At 39.6% G+C, this 12,264-nt stretch overlaps 1 long non-coding RNA gene across 1 annotated transcript in view; it reads left to right on the top strand.

The window, feature by feature from the left end:
* Nucleotides 1-292: 292 nt before the first annotated feature.
* The window catches only part of LOC103890528 (uncharacterized), a 53,144-nt gene continuing 41,172 nt past the window's right edge, over nucleotides 293-12,264 (top strand). The window contains exon 1 of the long non-coding RNA XR_654855.2: nucleotides 293-513. This is a non-coding gene — a long non-coding RNA (uncharacterized LOC103890528). The remainder of the gene's footprint in view (nucleotides 514-12,264) is intronic.

A 12,264-nucleotide genomic window follows, 5' to 3' on the forward strand; every position in this document is an offset into this window, starting at 1 on the left:
TTCATAACAAACCACTCCCAAAACAGTTATTTAAAACCGTGCATTGTTTCTAAAGGTGCCATGGGTCACGTGACCTGGGTCAGGTTCTGGTATCTTGGCTGAGATCACTAGTGCATTTGTATTCCATTGCTGGATCAGTTCTTGTAAACCTAGTAGAGAACTGCTGGTAGTCCTGGAACAATCTCCTTTGAAGCATTTCTCTTTATTCTTCTTTTCCCATTTTCATCCTTTGATGTTAGAGCCAGATATTGAGGTCACCATGTCACTATGAGGTTCAGAATCCTGATACCTCATAGTAGCAATTCTGGGTGAAGTGCATGTTAAAGAGGAAGCACATCTTTAGTTTCCAGTAACTGGCATTTGGTTATGGGGTGGCTGTTTTTCTACGTGGAACAAGCAGGGTCCCAGTTCAAGTTTCTGCTGCGTATCTGATAATCTTGAGGTATTTATGAAGGACTCCTTTGAAAGTTCTCTACTGAGTTTCCTTAAGGAATTCCTTAAGGAATCCTTAAGGTATGTAAGTAAATTACTGTCCAGAATGGAGGAATACTACACTAATCACAATGAATAGACTGTATATTCCTTATGAAATTCATATTATTTGAAGGAAAAATTAGGTTAGTAACTCTACCACATAATGTATTTACTTATGGAATTTTTTACTCACTTCTTCAGTCTATTGTATCTGCCATGCTTTAGAACATGGTCATGGATCTTATTGGGGTTATCCTCATCTTTATTCCTGAGCAGTCTCTACCTTTGGTGGCACCGCTTATATTATATTGATATAGTTTTGATTAAGTTTTACCACTGATATGGCTCCAATGAGTGGAGGAACACCAGGACTCTAGTCTTGTGTGAATTAGATAAAACAACACGGACACACGTGGAGTGGTTTTAAGGAGCGGAAAGTTTAATAGGCAAGAAAGAAAAGAGAAGGCAGAAGGAAGAGGCTAGCCTTACAGAGATAGAAGGAAGGGGGCTCCAAGCTGAAAGAGGAAACCCCAACTGCCACAGATACCAGCCAGTAGGCTGGAGAAGGTGGCGTTTGATTTGCATAGAGCTCAGGGGATTGGTTTGACCAGGCATGTCATTCATGGAGCCAGTGGAAAAAGCTGGCCCTCCCACCCCAGCCTTTTAATATGCAAATGCAGGGTGCCACGATATTCTACACAGTGGGGGTATGCGGAGGCAGCCATGTTGTCCAGAATATGTGGGGCAGGGGCAGGGGCAAGGGCAAGGGCAAGAAGGCCGAGGGAATGCCATGTTTGGGTGGACCCAGTTTCTAATGGCCTGCACTTGCATATCAAAGTTTGCTGGCCTGGCTCTAAGAGCTTCTTTAAAAATGAAAACTTTCCAAGGACCCGTTTTCCTCTCTATCTGCCTAAAATAATTACTTAATAACTCCTACAGCACCACTATGCATGGAAATAATTTGGAGGTGGAGACATTGGCAAATTCGTATACATTCAGTTAACTTTCCTTCCTTGTAGATATGAGAAAACTGATCCTTGAAAAGTGAAGAAAGAAAAGTGACTTGTCTAAGATTGAACAGCCAAATGATGAGAGTCCAATCCCTTTGGACCTGTTTTCTCACCTATAAAATAGGTGAGACCATATCCCAGGAACATCCTGTCTTTGGCAAACAGTACAAAAGGAGAATTTGATAAACAAACACATTTATCTTCATGAATATCCAATCCTACTGGTATTTACACTCTGGACATATACTTCAGTCTGGGGAGAAGAGAAGGACACTGTAGAGATACTCAATCTAACAGGAAAGAGAAGTAAAAGTCTTATAACTTGTATGAGTTAATTTTTATCAAGAGTGAAGAAATGATTTATGTCAGGAGAGGTGGGAGTTTGGTGGGGAGTGAGGATATTGCAGCCACGAGAAGCTTGCTCTTGGATATATGCTGTTCTGATTGGAAACTGTATTTTATCCATGTAGTAGCCATCCCTAGTAACTGCTTACCTACTTTAGGACTTTTAGTGAACAGAACCTGATTAAAATATACCCTCCTACATAGCCTCATATTATCTTTATAATAAATTGCCATTGAAAACTACTCAGAAGATAGTTAATGTATTTTAAAGATAATAAGTATTTGGGAATCTGGATGAAGTTTTAGTTTTAAATGTAATATATTCTGAGAAAAGATAACTGATTCTTGGTCATCGTTTCAGTGATCTGAAAGAATCAATGCTCTTGTATTCAGCCAACAGGAGGCAAATTGTGAATCCAAATCATAAACTATAAAAACAAGTAAGGACCTTAAAAAGTATCCAGGCTCAAACCTCTGCTTTTAATGATAAGAAAGTAGGCTCAGAGAAGAGCATAATATACAGGAATAATTTCACGAATTGCTGTTGTTTGCTTCTTTTTCATTTATTAACCTATTGAATACTTGCTGTGTCTCAGCATTGTTGGCTGACAGAGATATAATCATAAACAAAACCCCAGAATAGCACAAAAGCATGTTCACAATGCCTTCCTGACTTCTTCCAGGCTTATATTCCCCCATTCCCCAGGCTCTCAGCCTCACCGAAAACCTCAGACACATCCTGTTCTTTCCAACTTCTCTGTCTTTGTTCATGTTTCTGGTCCTTTCAAAATAGTTGATTACAGTCGTTAATACAAGTACATGGTAGAAAAATCCCAGAGGTATAAAAGGACAAAAAAAATGAAAATCACATCTCTCTTTTGTCTGTGTTTACCGGTCACTCAATTCCTCTTCTCAGAGATAACCACTGTTTCTAATTATGTATTGTCATGGAGTTAGTTAATGGATATGTAAATATACATGCATGCATAATTGATAGTTATTTTTTGTCACCAAATGTTAATATGTTCTGCATGTTGTTCAGTACCTTATATTTTTGAGCTTAAATGTGTGTGTTCTCTTCTAAATTTGATAGTAAATTTTTTAGATTAATAAGGTCTCTCTTCAGCTGGGCTTTGGTATACTAAGATGATTTTTAACTTAACTTGGGTCCTCTCTTAAATTATATTCTTTATATTATATATAAATTATATTATTTAATTCAATTTAATTCAATTACTTTAATTCTTTAATTCAATTACTAATTCAGTATATTCAATTAATTCTTCTTGCCATTCAAAGTCTTCAGAGCCTGTTTACCTGCAATCTGTAACCTGATTTCACGCCACTGTCTAACTCACACCTTCGTATCACTCAGCCCATTTCCTTATTTTCCCTTGAATGCTGATGCATATTCCTGCTTCTGAGACGCCACTAGTTGTGTTTCTCACAGCATTCCCTTCTTCTCTCTGACTACAACATTCTTTGAGACTTAATCCTCACCTCCTCCATGAAGCCTTCACAGCTGTTCCCACCCACATTTGTCTCTTCCTCTTTCATATTCCTGTTCCATTTTGATATAATCACATACTATCCTTTATTTCAGCTCAGTGGGACTCAGTCATTACTCAGAGTGTTATAAGCTATATTTTCCTGGCAAGTTAATGTTTACAGAAATCATGTAGCCCCTTTCGACCTGTTTTCTCACCTATAAAATGGGAAAAGCAGTATGATGCAGAGCAAGTTCATGGAATTTGGAGTCTGCTAGACTAGGGTTGTATTCCAAAGTTTGCATCATATTCTATCCCTTAGGCCTATTAGAAAATTGCTCTAAACTCTGTTTTTTAAAATCTTCAAAATGTAAATGACTCCTTCCTCATAGCATTGTTGGAGGATCTGAAAGAATAATTGATGCAAAGCTCTTGACATACAATAACTGCCACTTTTTGCATGTATAGCATTCAGTCAAGTGATACCAATGTGGACGTCACCAATAAATATTTTACTGAGTATTGACTATGTGTTCAAGACATTGTATTGGGCACTAAGGTATGAAGATTTACATGCTTAGTACCAGGACCTAGCACATGGAAGGTACCCAGAAAATGTTGATTCAACTCCTGGATGAGAAAAAGTCCCTCAAATGCAGGATCCAATATGTTAGAACACGGGTATGTGCGTTTCGTTTTTTAAAAAGTCTATAAAATTTAAAACTTCTAAATTTATCACTAAGGATTGCTTTAAAGTTTAACATTATATTTTGAGGAAATTATGAGCCTCAATATAGAAATACAAAGTATTCAAAATATGTAAATAATAATTGTTCTTATGTAGATGTAAATTAATCTCTAAGGTTTTTAGGACAAGTTACATAAGAGTCCAAAACAAATGTCAAGGCCCTAAGTAGGGATTGTGCTGTCATATTCAAAGGACATCTAAAAGACTAGTGTCGCTGGGACAAGTTAAGTGAGAGATAAAATGAAATTAAAGGTGATTGTGGCCCTGTCTCCCAGTTTCTACAGGAAGTAGGGGTCTGACTTCAGGAATGGCTTATTCCAAGTTGTAAAACTATCCCCTGTCGTGAAGGTAGGATAAAGTTTACTTTGCCTTTGGGTAAGGCCAATTAGCAAACACAGGTGGCCAATGATCCTCTCCTGACACAGCTTTTAAACACTTTCCAGCTTTTTGTTTCAGAAAAGTTGAACTCCAGGCCTTTCTCCTCTAGTTCAATAGCCTTGAATAAAGTCTTTCTTACCTGTATAACTTTATATAGTGTCATGTTTTCTTTGACACAATGATAATGGTAAGAAGTGGTGGGATCACTGGATATATTTTGAAGACAGGATTTTCTGATAAATTAGATGTAGACTGTGAGAAAAATAGAAGACTCAAGAATTATGTCAGGTCAGGTGCAGTGGCTCATGCCTGTAATCCCAGCTCTTTGGGAGGCTGAGGTGGGCAGATCACTTGAGGCCAGGAGTTCAAGACCAGCCTGGCCAACATGGCAAAACCTCAGCTCTACTAAAAATATTTAAAAATTAGCCAGTTGCAGTGGCGTGCACCTGTAGTCCCAACTACTTGGGAGGCTGAAGTGAGAGAATTACCTGAGCTCAGGAGTGAGCGGAGATCGCACCACTGCACTCAAGCCTGGGCAATGGAGTAAGACCCTCTCTCAAAAGAAAAAAAAAAGGAATGCTGTCAAAGGAGTCCATGAACAAATGGATAAATAGAGTTGTCATTGACTGAGATGGAGAATACTATGGTTATGGCATATGGGGGTGGTGGGTTGGGAAGTTCAGTTTTGAATATGTGAGTTTGAGATGTCTTTTAGACTATACGGTAGTCATTTAAATATTGAATGTATGAATTTGGAGTTAAGAAGTTCTGTTAGATCTAAAGATATAATTGTGGGTGTTGTTACAGTTTGAATGTTCGTCCCCTCCAAACTCATGCTGAAATTTAATTCCCTATGTGGCAATATTGACAGGTGGGACTTTTAAGAGGTAATTGGGTCATGAGGGCAGAGCCCTCCGGAATAAATGAATCTATTTATGAATTAATAATGAGTTAATGAATTAATAGATTAATGAATTAATAGATTAATGAGTTATCACAAGATTGGGACTGGTGGCTTTATAAGCAGAGAGAGGGGAGACCTGAGTTAGCATACTTGGTCCCGTCACCATGTGATGCCCTCCACTGCCTTGGGACTGTGCAGAGTCCCCACCAGCAAGAAGGCTCTCACCAGATATGGGCTCTCAACCCTGAACTTCTCAGTCTCCATAACTGTTAAAAATAAATTGCTTTATATATACATATATATATATATATATATATATGTATGTGTGTGTGTGTGTGTGTGTAAATTGCCCAGTGTCAGGTATTCTATTATAACCACCAGAAAACAGACTAGGACAGGAGTCTTCAAAATACAAAGCATGTATCAAACCAATGCCTGGATATAAAGATTGTGGCTAGAAAGGAGAAGACTAAAGATTGAACCCTGAGCCACTACATCAGCTAGTGAGACAAGAGAACTTCCAAAGAGACTGAGAATGCATGGCTTGGGGTCAGAAAATCCAAGAGTGCTGCCTTGGAAGCCAACAGAAGAAAGGATTTGCAGGAGAAGGGAATGATCCTCTCAGTCAAATGCTGTTGATAAAGTTAAATGTGAGCTGAGAGTTGGTCACAGGATTCAGCAACTTGGAGGTCACAGGTGATCCTAACTAGTGCCATTTCATTGGAGTGATGGGAACAAAAACGGGACTGGAGTAAGTGAAGAAGAGTAGGAGGTGGGGCTTGGAGAAACTGAGTCTGGTAAGGAGTTTTTGATGCAAAATTGAATAGAGGGATGTGTCAGTAACTAGAGAGAGAAGAGGGGTAAGGTTTTGTTTTAAGTTTGATTGTGTATTAGGGATGACAGAAATAAAAGCACAGTTGTACTGATGGGAAGGATACAGTAGAGAAGAATGTTTTGATGATGTTTTGATGGCATAGGAGAAAGATAGAGGGGAGAACTGTTAGAGTGAGGCATGATGTCCCTGAGTAGGGGAGATGAAAGTAAATCCAGGGTCTAGTGTACCAGATAAGGAATTAGCCAAGTGATGAGATGCATCATATTTCTGCCAGGAGAGGAGGTAGACTTTTCACTTCAATAACCAAAAGGAAGGCAAAATATATGGGCACAAAAGCTGGCATGGATGGGGGATGTGGTAAAGGAGGTTTATGAAAATTCTCGTCTGATTGCTTTTAAATTATATTTTTTGGCTTTTCAAAAATCCACAGAACTTTAATATCTGTTATGAAGGAGTAATAGTCAGGGAGATTTTCATCTATGAGTTGTAGAACACTTTGAAAAGTGAAGCCTGTCTCCAAAGATAATTAAATATTCCCTTAATTTTAATGACACATCTGTGACTCATTAGTGGATCTCTCTTTTCCTTTCAAGGCAATAATAAAATAGCAGTCATACAATTTAAGTATTATTTTCTAACATTTCTATTTATTACTTTTGTTCTGTTTGAATTTTTACTGTTACTCTTTCCGCTGCAGTGACAAAAAAGAGGTTATTCTTATCTTATCTATATACAGCTACATTTTGACATTTGGATTTTTAATCTACCAACATCTAGCCCAAGGCATTACATCCTTTCAATTTATCTGAAGAATGTTATTGTTGTGTCTTTGAAAGAGAAGAAATATAATGTCTAATAATAAAAATAATAGCAACAATAAGAATAATCACCATTAATTAACTGTTTATATACTGCTAAATGTTTTACACTTCACACAGATTACATCTTTTAATTCTCACAAAAAACTATGAGTTAGGAACTATTATAACAATCATTATAAATAAAGTTTCAGTGACCCAAAAGAAATAGCACTTTAATATAAAATTTTCTTTTTAATTCTCAGCAAGGCAAGTTATTTCTATAGAAGGGTGTGCCCTTACAGAGGGAGCAATGGTGAGCGCACTTGGACAAGGGCAGGGAAGGAGTTCTTAACCCTGACACACGTGGCCCCTGCTGCTGTGTCCTTCCCCTATTGGCTAGGGTTAGACTGCACAGGCTAAACTCATTCTGATTGGCTTTTTTAAAGAGAGTGACAGGGTGAGTGGTTTGGCAGGAAAAATGGTTATGCAGGGTGGAGAATGAGTTAGGGAGGAGCGGGTAGCCGTAATCGGAATGAGTCAGGGTGGAGCAGGTGATTGAAATGAGTCAGGGTGGAGCAGGTAATCGAAAAAGTTTGCTTTATGAGGAAGTAAAGTTTAAAAGTAGAAGTCAAAGAATTGAATATACAGACATATTGATTCTTTGAAAAGAAATTTAGAACTCCTATCTAACACACCCATTATTTATATTATGCATTTGAAGTTTTAAAAGGTTAAATAACTTGTCTATGTTTACACGGACTAAGTCACAGAGCTGGAATTTGAAAGCAAATTGACTACTCTTTACAACACCAGATTATCCCAGAAGGTTGTATGAGAAGAACCCTACCCTTTCAAATGATAAAATGTAGGTGAATTCATCATGGCAATGGTGTTAGCAGCAGTGTGTGGTGTGTGTTAAGTTAGTGTGTATGTGCACACATATAATTGTTAAATGTGGACACTAATGCTTATATGTAGGTTTCTATTTATTTAGAAGCATACATCCAGTGGTTTAGAAAACAATCCTTATTTTTTTGTTTTATATTCAAACAATATTATATTTCATTAATTCTTAACCTACTTAACAACTGGTTCTCAGAACATTTAGCGGGCATTATTCAGGCATCTATTTTAGCTGATAAAAGAAATTATATTCATAGATTCCTAGGTTTCAACCAATAGGAGAGAGAGAGAAATAGAGTTTGAAACAGAGGGTGGGGGAGGAGTGGCTCAGGAGTTAGTGGGGCCTGGAAATCTGAAATTCGTGGTGCAATCTGTCAATTTGGAAACTCAGGCAAGGGTAGATGTTGCATTTATGAGGCAGAATTCCTCCTTCTGGAAACCTCAGTTTTCACTCTTAAGGCCTCCAACTGATTGGTTGATGTACACCCATGTTATCAAGGATAATCTCCTTCACTTAAAATCAATTGATTGTAAATGTTAATTACATCTATAAAATACTTTTTGGCAACCTCTCGGCTGGTGTTTGACCAAACAATTGGTCATAATGCTGTCTTAGTTCATTTGGGCTGCTAAACAAAATACCATAAACTGAGGTGCTTAAGAAACAATAGAAATTTCTTCCTCTCACTTCTGGAGTGTTGGACGTCCAGTATCAGCTCTGGCAAATTAGACGTCTAGTGAGGGCCCACTTTCTGCTTCATAGACGGCAGTTTTCTCCCCGAATATGGTGGAAGGGGTTGAGAGGTCTCTGGTGCCTCTTTCATAAGAGCACTAATTCCATTCATGAGGGCTCCACCCACATGGCCTAATCACCTCTCAAAGACCCCACCTTCTAATATCATCACATTAGGGATTTGGTTTCAATGTATGAATTTTGGGGGGACACACAAAGTCTATAGCAATAGCCTAGTGAAGGTGGCATATAAAATTAACTACCACAGTAAGTATTCCTTGTGATATGATAAATAATTCCTAGATTACTGCAGAAAATATAATACTGAGTATTATATACATGTTGAGAGGTGTTCCTGAGCACTCTGCATGTTGGGATGTTTGTTCATGGCAACAGTAACCTCTCAGGTATTTTGCTTAATAAGCTTTTATGTCTGACATGCAGAGAAAAACATAGTCTATGTTTGCAGTAGCAATTATAGTAGAGACTGCTCTCCGTGGACCAAAACTTGTGCTTCTCCTTTCATGTTATAGCGCTGTCAGCTGGATGCAGCTCCCTAGCCAGGGACTACCTGTCCCAGCTCCCTATTCCTTACCTTCAGGTGGGGCCATGTGACTAATTCTCACAAATAAAATTTGAGCAGAAGAAATGTTAGTTTCAGGCTGATATGGTTTGGTTCTGTGTCCCCACCCAACTCTCACCTTGAATTGTAACAATCCCCACGTATCATGGGAGGGACCCATTGGAAGGTAATTGAATCGTGGGGGTGGTTTTTCCCATGAGTTGGTCTCATGATGGTAAATAAGTCTCATGAGATCTGACGGTTTTATAAAGGGCAGTTCCCCTGCACACGCCTTCTTGCAGGGGCAAGACATCCCTTTGCTCTTCCTTCATCTTCTGCCATGATTATGAGGCCTCCCCAGCCATGTGAAACTGAGTCCTTTAAGCCTCTTTCCTTTATAAATTACCCAGTCTCACATATGTCTTTATTAGCAGTGTGAGAACAGACTAATACAGTAAATTGGTATCGGGTAGTTGGGCATTGCTGTAAAGATACCTGAAAATGTGGAAGTGACTTTAGAACTGAGTAACAGGCAGAAGTTGGAACATTTTGGAGGGCTCAGAAGAAGATAGGAAAATGTGGGAAAGTTTGAAATCTCCTAAAGAGTTGAAAGGCTCAGAAGACAGGAAAATGTGGGAAAGTTTGGAACTTCCTAGAGACTTGTTGAATGGCTTTGACCAAAATGCTGATATTGATATGGACAATAAGGTCAAGGCTGAGGTGGTCTCAGATGGAGATGTGGAAATTGTTGGGAACTGGAGGAGTAAAGATCACTCTTGCTATACTTAAAGACTAGTGGCATTTTGTCCCTGTCCTAGAGATATGTGGAACTTTGAACTTGAGAGAGATGATTTAGGGTGTCTGGTGGAAGAAATTTCTAAGTGACAAACTGTTCAAGAGGAAGCAGAGCATAAAAGTTTAGAGAATTTGCAGCCTGAAGATGCAATAAAAAACAAAAGCCCATTTTCTGGGGAGAAATTCAAACCTGATGTAGAAATTTGCATAAGTAACAATGAGCCCAATGTTAACTACCAAGACCATGGGGAAAATGTCTCTAGAGCAAGTCAGAGACCTTTGCGGCAGCCCCTCCCATCACGCGCCTGGAGACCTAGGAGGAAAAAATGGCTTCATGGGCTGGACCCAGGCCCCTCCTGCCGTGTGCTACCTAGGGACTTGGTGTCATGTGTCCCAGCTATTCCAGCTGTGGCTAACAGGGGCCGAGGTACAGCTCAGGCTGTGGCTCCAGAGGGTGCAAGCCCCAAGCCTTGGCAGCTTCCATGTGGTGTTGATCCTGTGTGTGCACAGAAGTCAAGAATTGAGCTTTGAGAACTTCCTCTTAGATTTCAGAGGATGTATGGAAATGCCTGGATGTCCAGGCAGAAGTTTGCTGCAAGGGCAGGGCCCTCATGGAGAACCTCTTCTAGGGCAATGCAGAGGGAAATGTGGAGTTGGAGCCCCCACAGAATCCCTACAGGGGCACTGCCTAGTGGAGCTGTGAGAAGAGGACCACCATTTTCCAGACCCTAGAATGGTAGATCCACCAATATCTTGCACTGTGCACCTGGAAAAGTTGCAGACACTCAATGCCAGTCCATGAAAGCAGCCAGGAGTGGGGTGGTACCCTGCAAAGCCACAGGGGTGGAGCTGCCCAAGGACATGGGAGCCCACCTCTTACATCAGTGTGACCTAGATATGAGACATGGAGTCAACTGAGATCATTTTGGAGCTTTAAGATTTGACTGCCTTGTTGTATTTCAGACTTGCATGGGGCCTGTAGCCCCTCTGTTTTGGCCAATTTCTCCCATTTTTAATGGCTGTATTTACCCAATGCTTGTACTCCCATTGTGTCTAGGAAGTAACTAACTTGCATTTGATTTTACAGGCTCATAGGCAGAAGGGACTTGCCTTGTCTCAGATGAGACTTTGGACTGTGGACTTTTGGGCTGATGCTGAATGAGTTAAGACTTTGGGGGACTGTTGGAAAGCATGATTGGTTTTTAAAAGTGAGGATGTGAGATTTGGGAGGGGCCGGGGCAGAATGATATGGTTTGGTTCTGTGTTCCCACCCAAATCTTACCTTGAATTGTAATAATCCCCACATGTCATGGGAGGGACCTGGTGGGAGATAATTGAATCCTAGGCCAATTTTGTGATAGCGAATAAGTCTCACAGATCTGATGGTTTTATAAAGGGCAGTTCCCCTGCACATGCTCTCTTTACTGCTGCCATGAAATACATCCCTTTTCTCTTTCTTAATCTTCCACCATGATTATGATGCTTCCCCAGCCATGTGGAACTGTGAGTCCGTTAAACCTCTTTCCTTTATAAATTACCTAGTCTTGGGTATGTCTTTATTAGCAGTTAGATCTCAAAAAGTAATGCACTGCATGAAGTAGATAAAGAACTGAAGATTTAACCCTGGGGAACAGTTGTGGCTACAGTTCCATGATTTTTACTTTCTTCTATAATAAAGTTTAAGGAGAGTCTGAAAATTTAGGATAAATGAGAAATAAGCTTTGTACAAGGGGTGGGTGGGGGGCTCTAAAGGGTAATTCTCTGGGCATCATCATCTTAGCTGAAATGGGCATCTGGCATCTACTTGGTCTGACTAGATGCCCTTGGTGAGAACAGACTAATACACAGGCTGATCCTGTAACAGAGAAGGTTGTCTTTCTCCACACATTTTTTCCATCTACTGAGTGGAGAAGACTCTGAGATGCTAAGAAACAGTGGAAACACAGGGTGGAAGGACCTGGGTTGCTGAAGCACCTCATGGAATAAAGTCACTGCCAACACAGATGCCTCCATTGAGCACCTGCATGAATAAGATGTGCTGTTGTATTATGTTAGCAATTCTGTGTCATTAGACTCTTGCAGGAACAAGGACAATTATTTCATTATGTTAATCTATTCAACTCTTGGAGTAAGATTATATTAACCTGAACCAAGACAAAACTGGGAGTACACATTTGGACCTTCACATCAGTAAATTGTTTCTTTAGGAAGGGGTCTTTCCTAGTGACTAACTTCATAGCTGCTTTGTGGTTTTTGTTTTGTTTTATTTTTGTTTTTCAGTGATGCTAGA

The sequence above is a fragment of the Pongo abelii genome, chromosome 3 (genome assembly GCF_028885655.2).
Source record: "Pongo abelii isolate AG06213 chromosome 3, NHGRI_mPonAbe1-v2.0_pri, whole genome shotgun sequence".
Classification (NCBI taxonomy): domain Eukaryota; kingdom Metazoa; phylum Chordata; class Mammalia; order Primates; family Hominidae; genus Pongo; species Pongo abelii.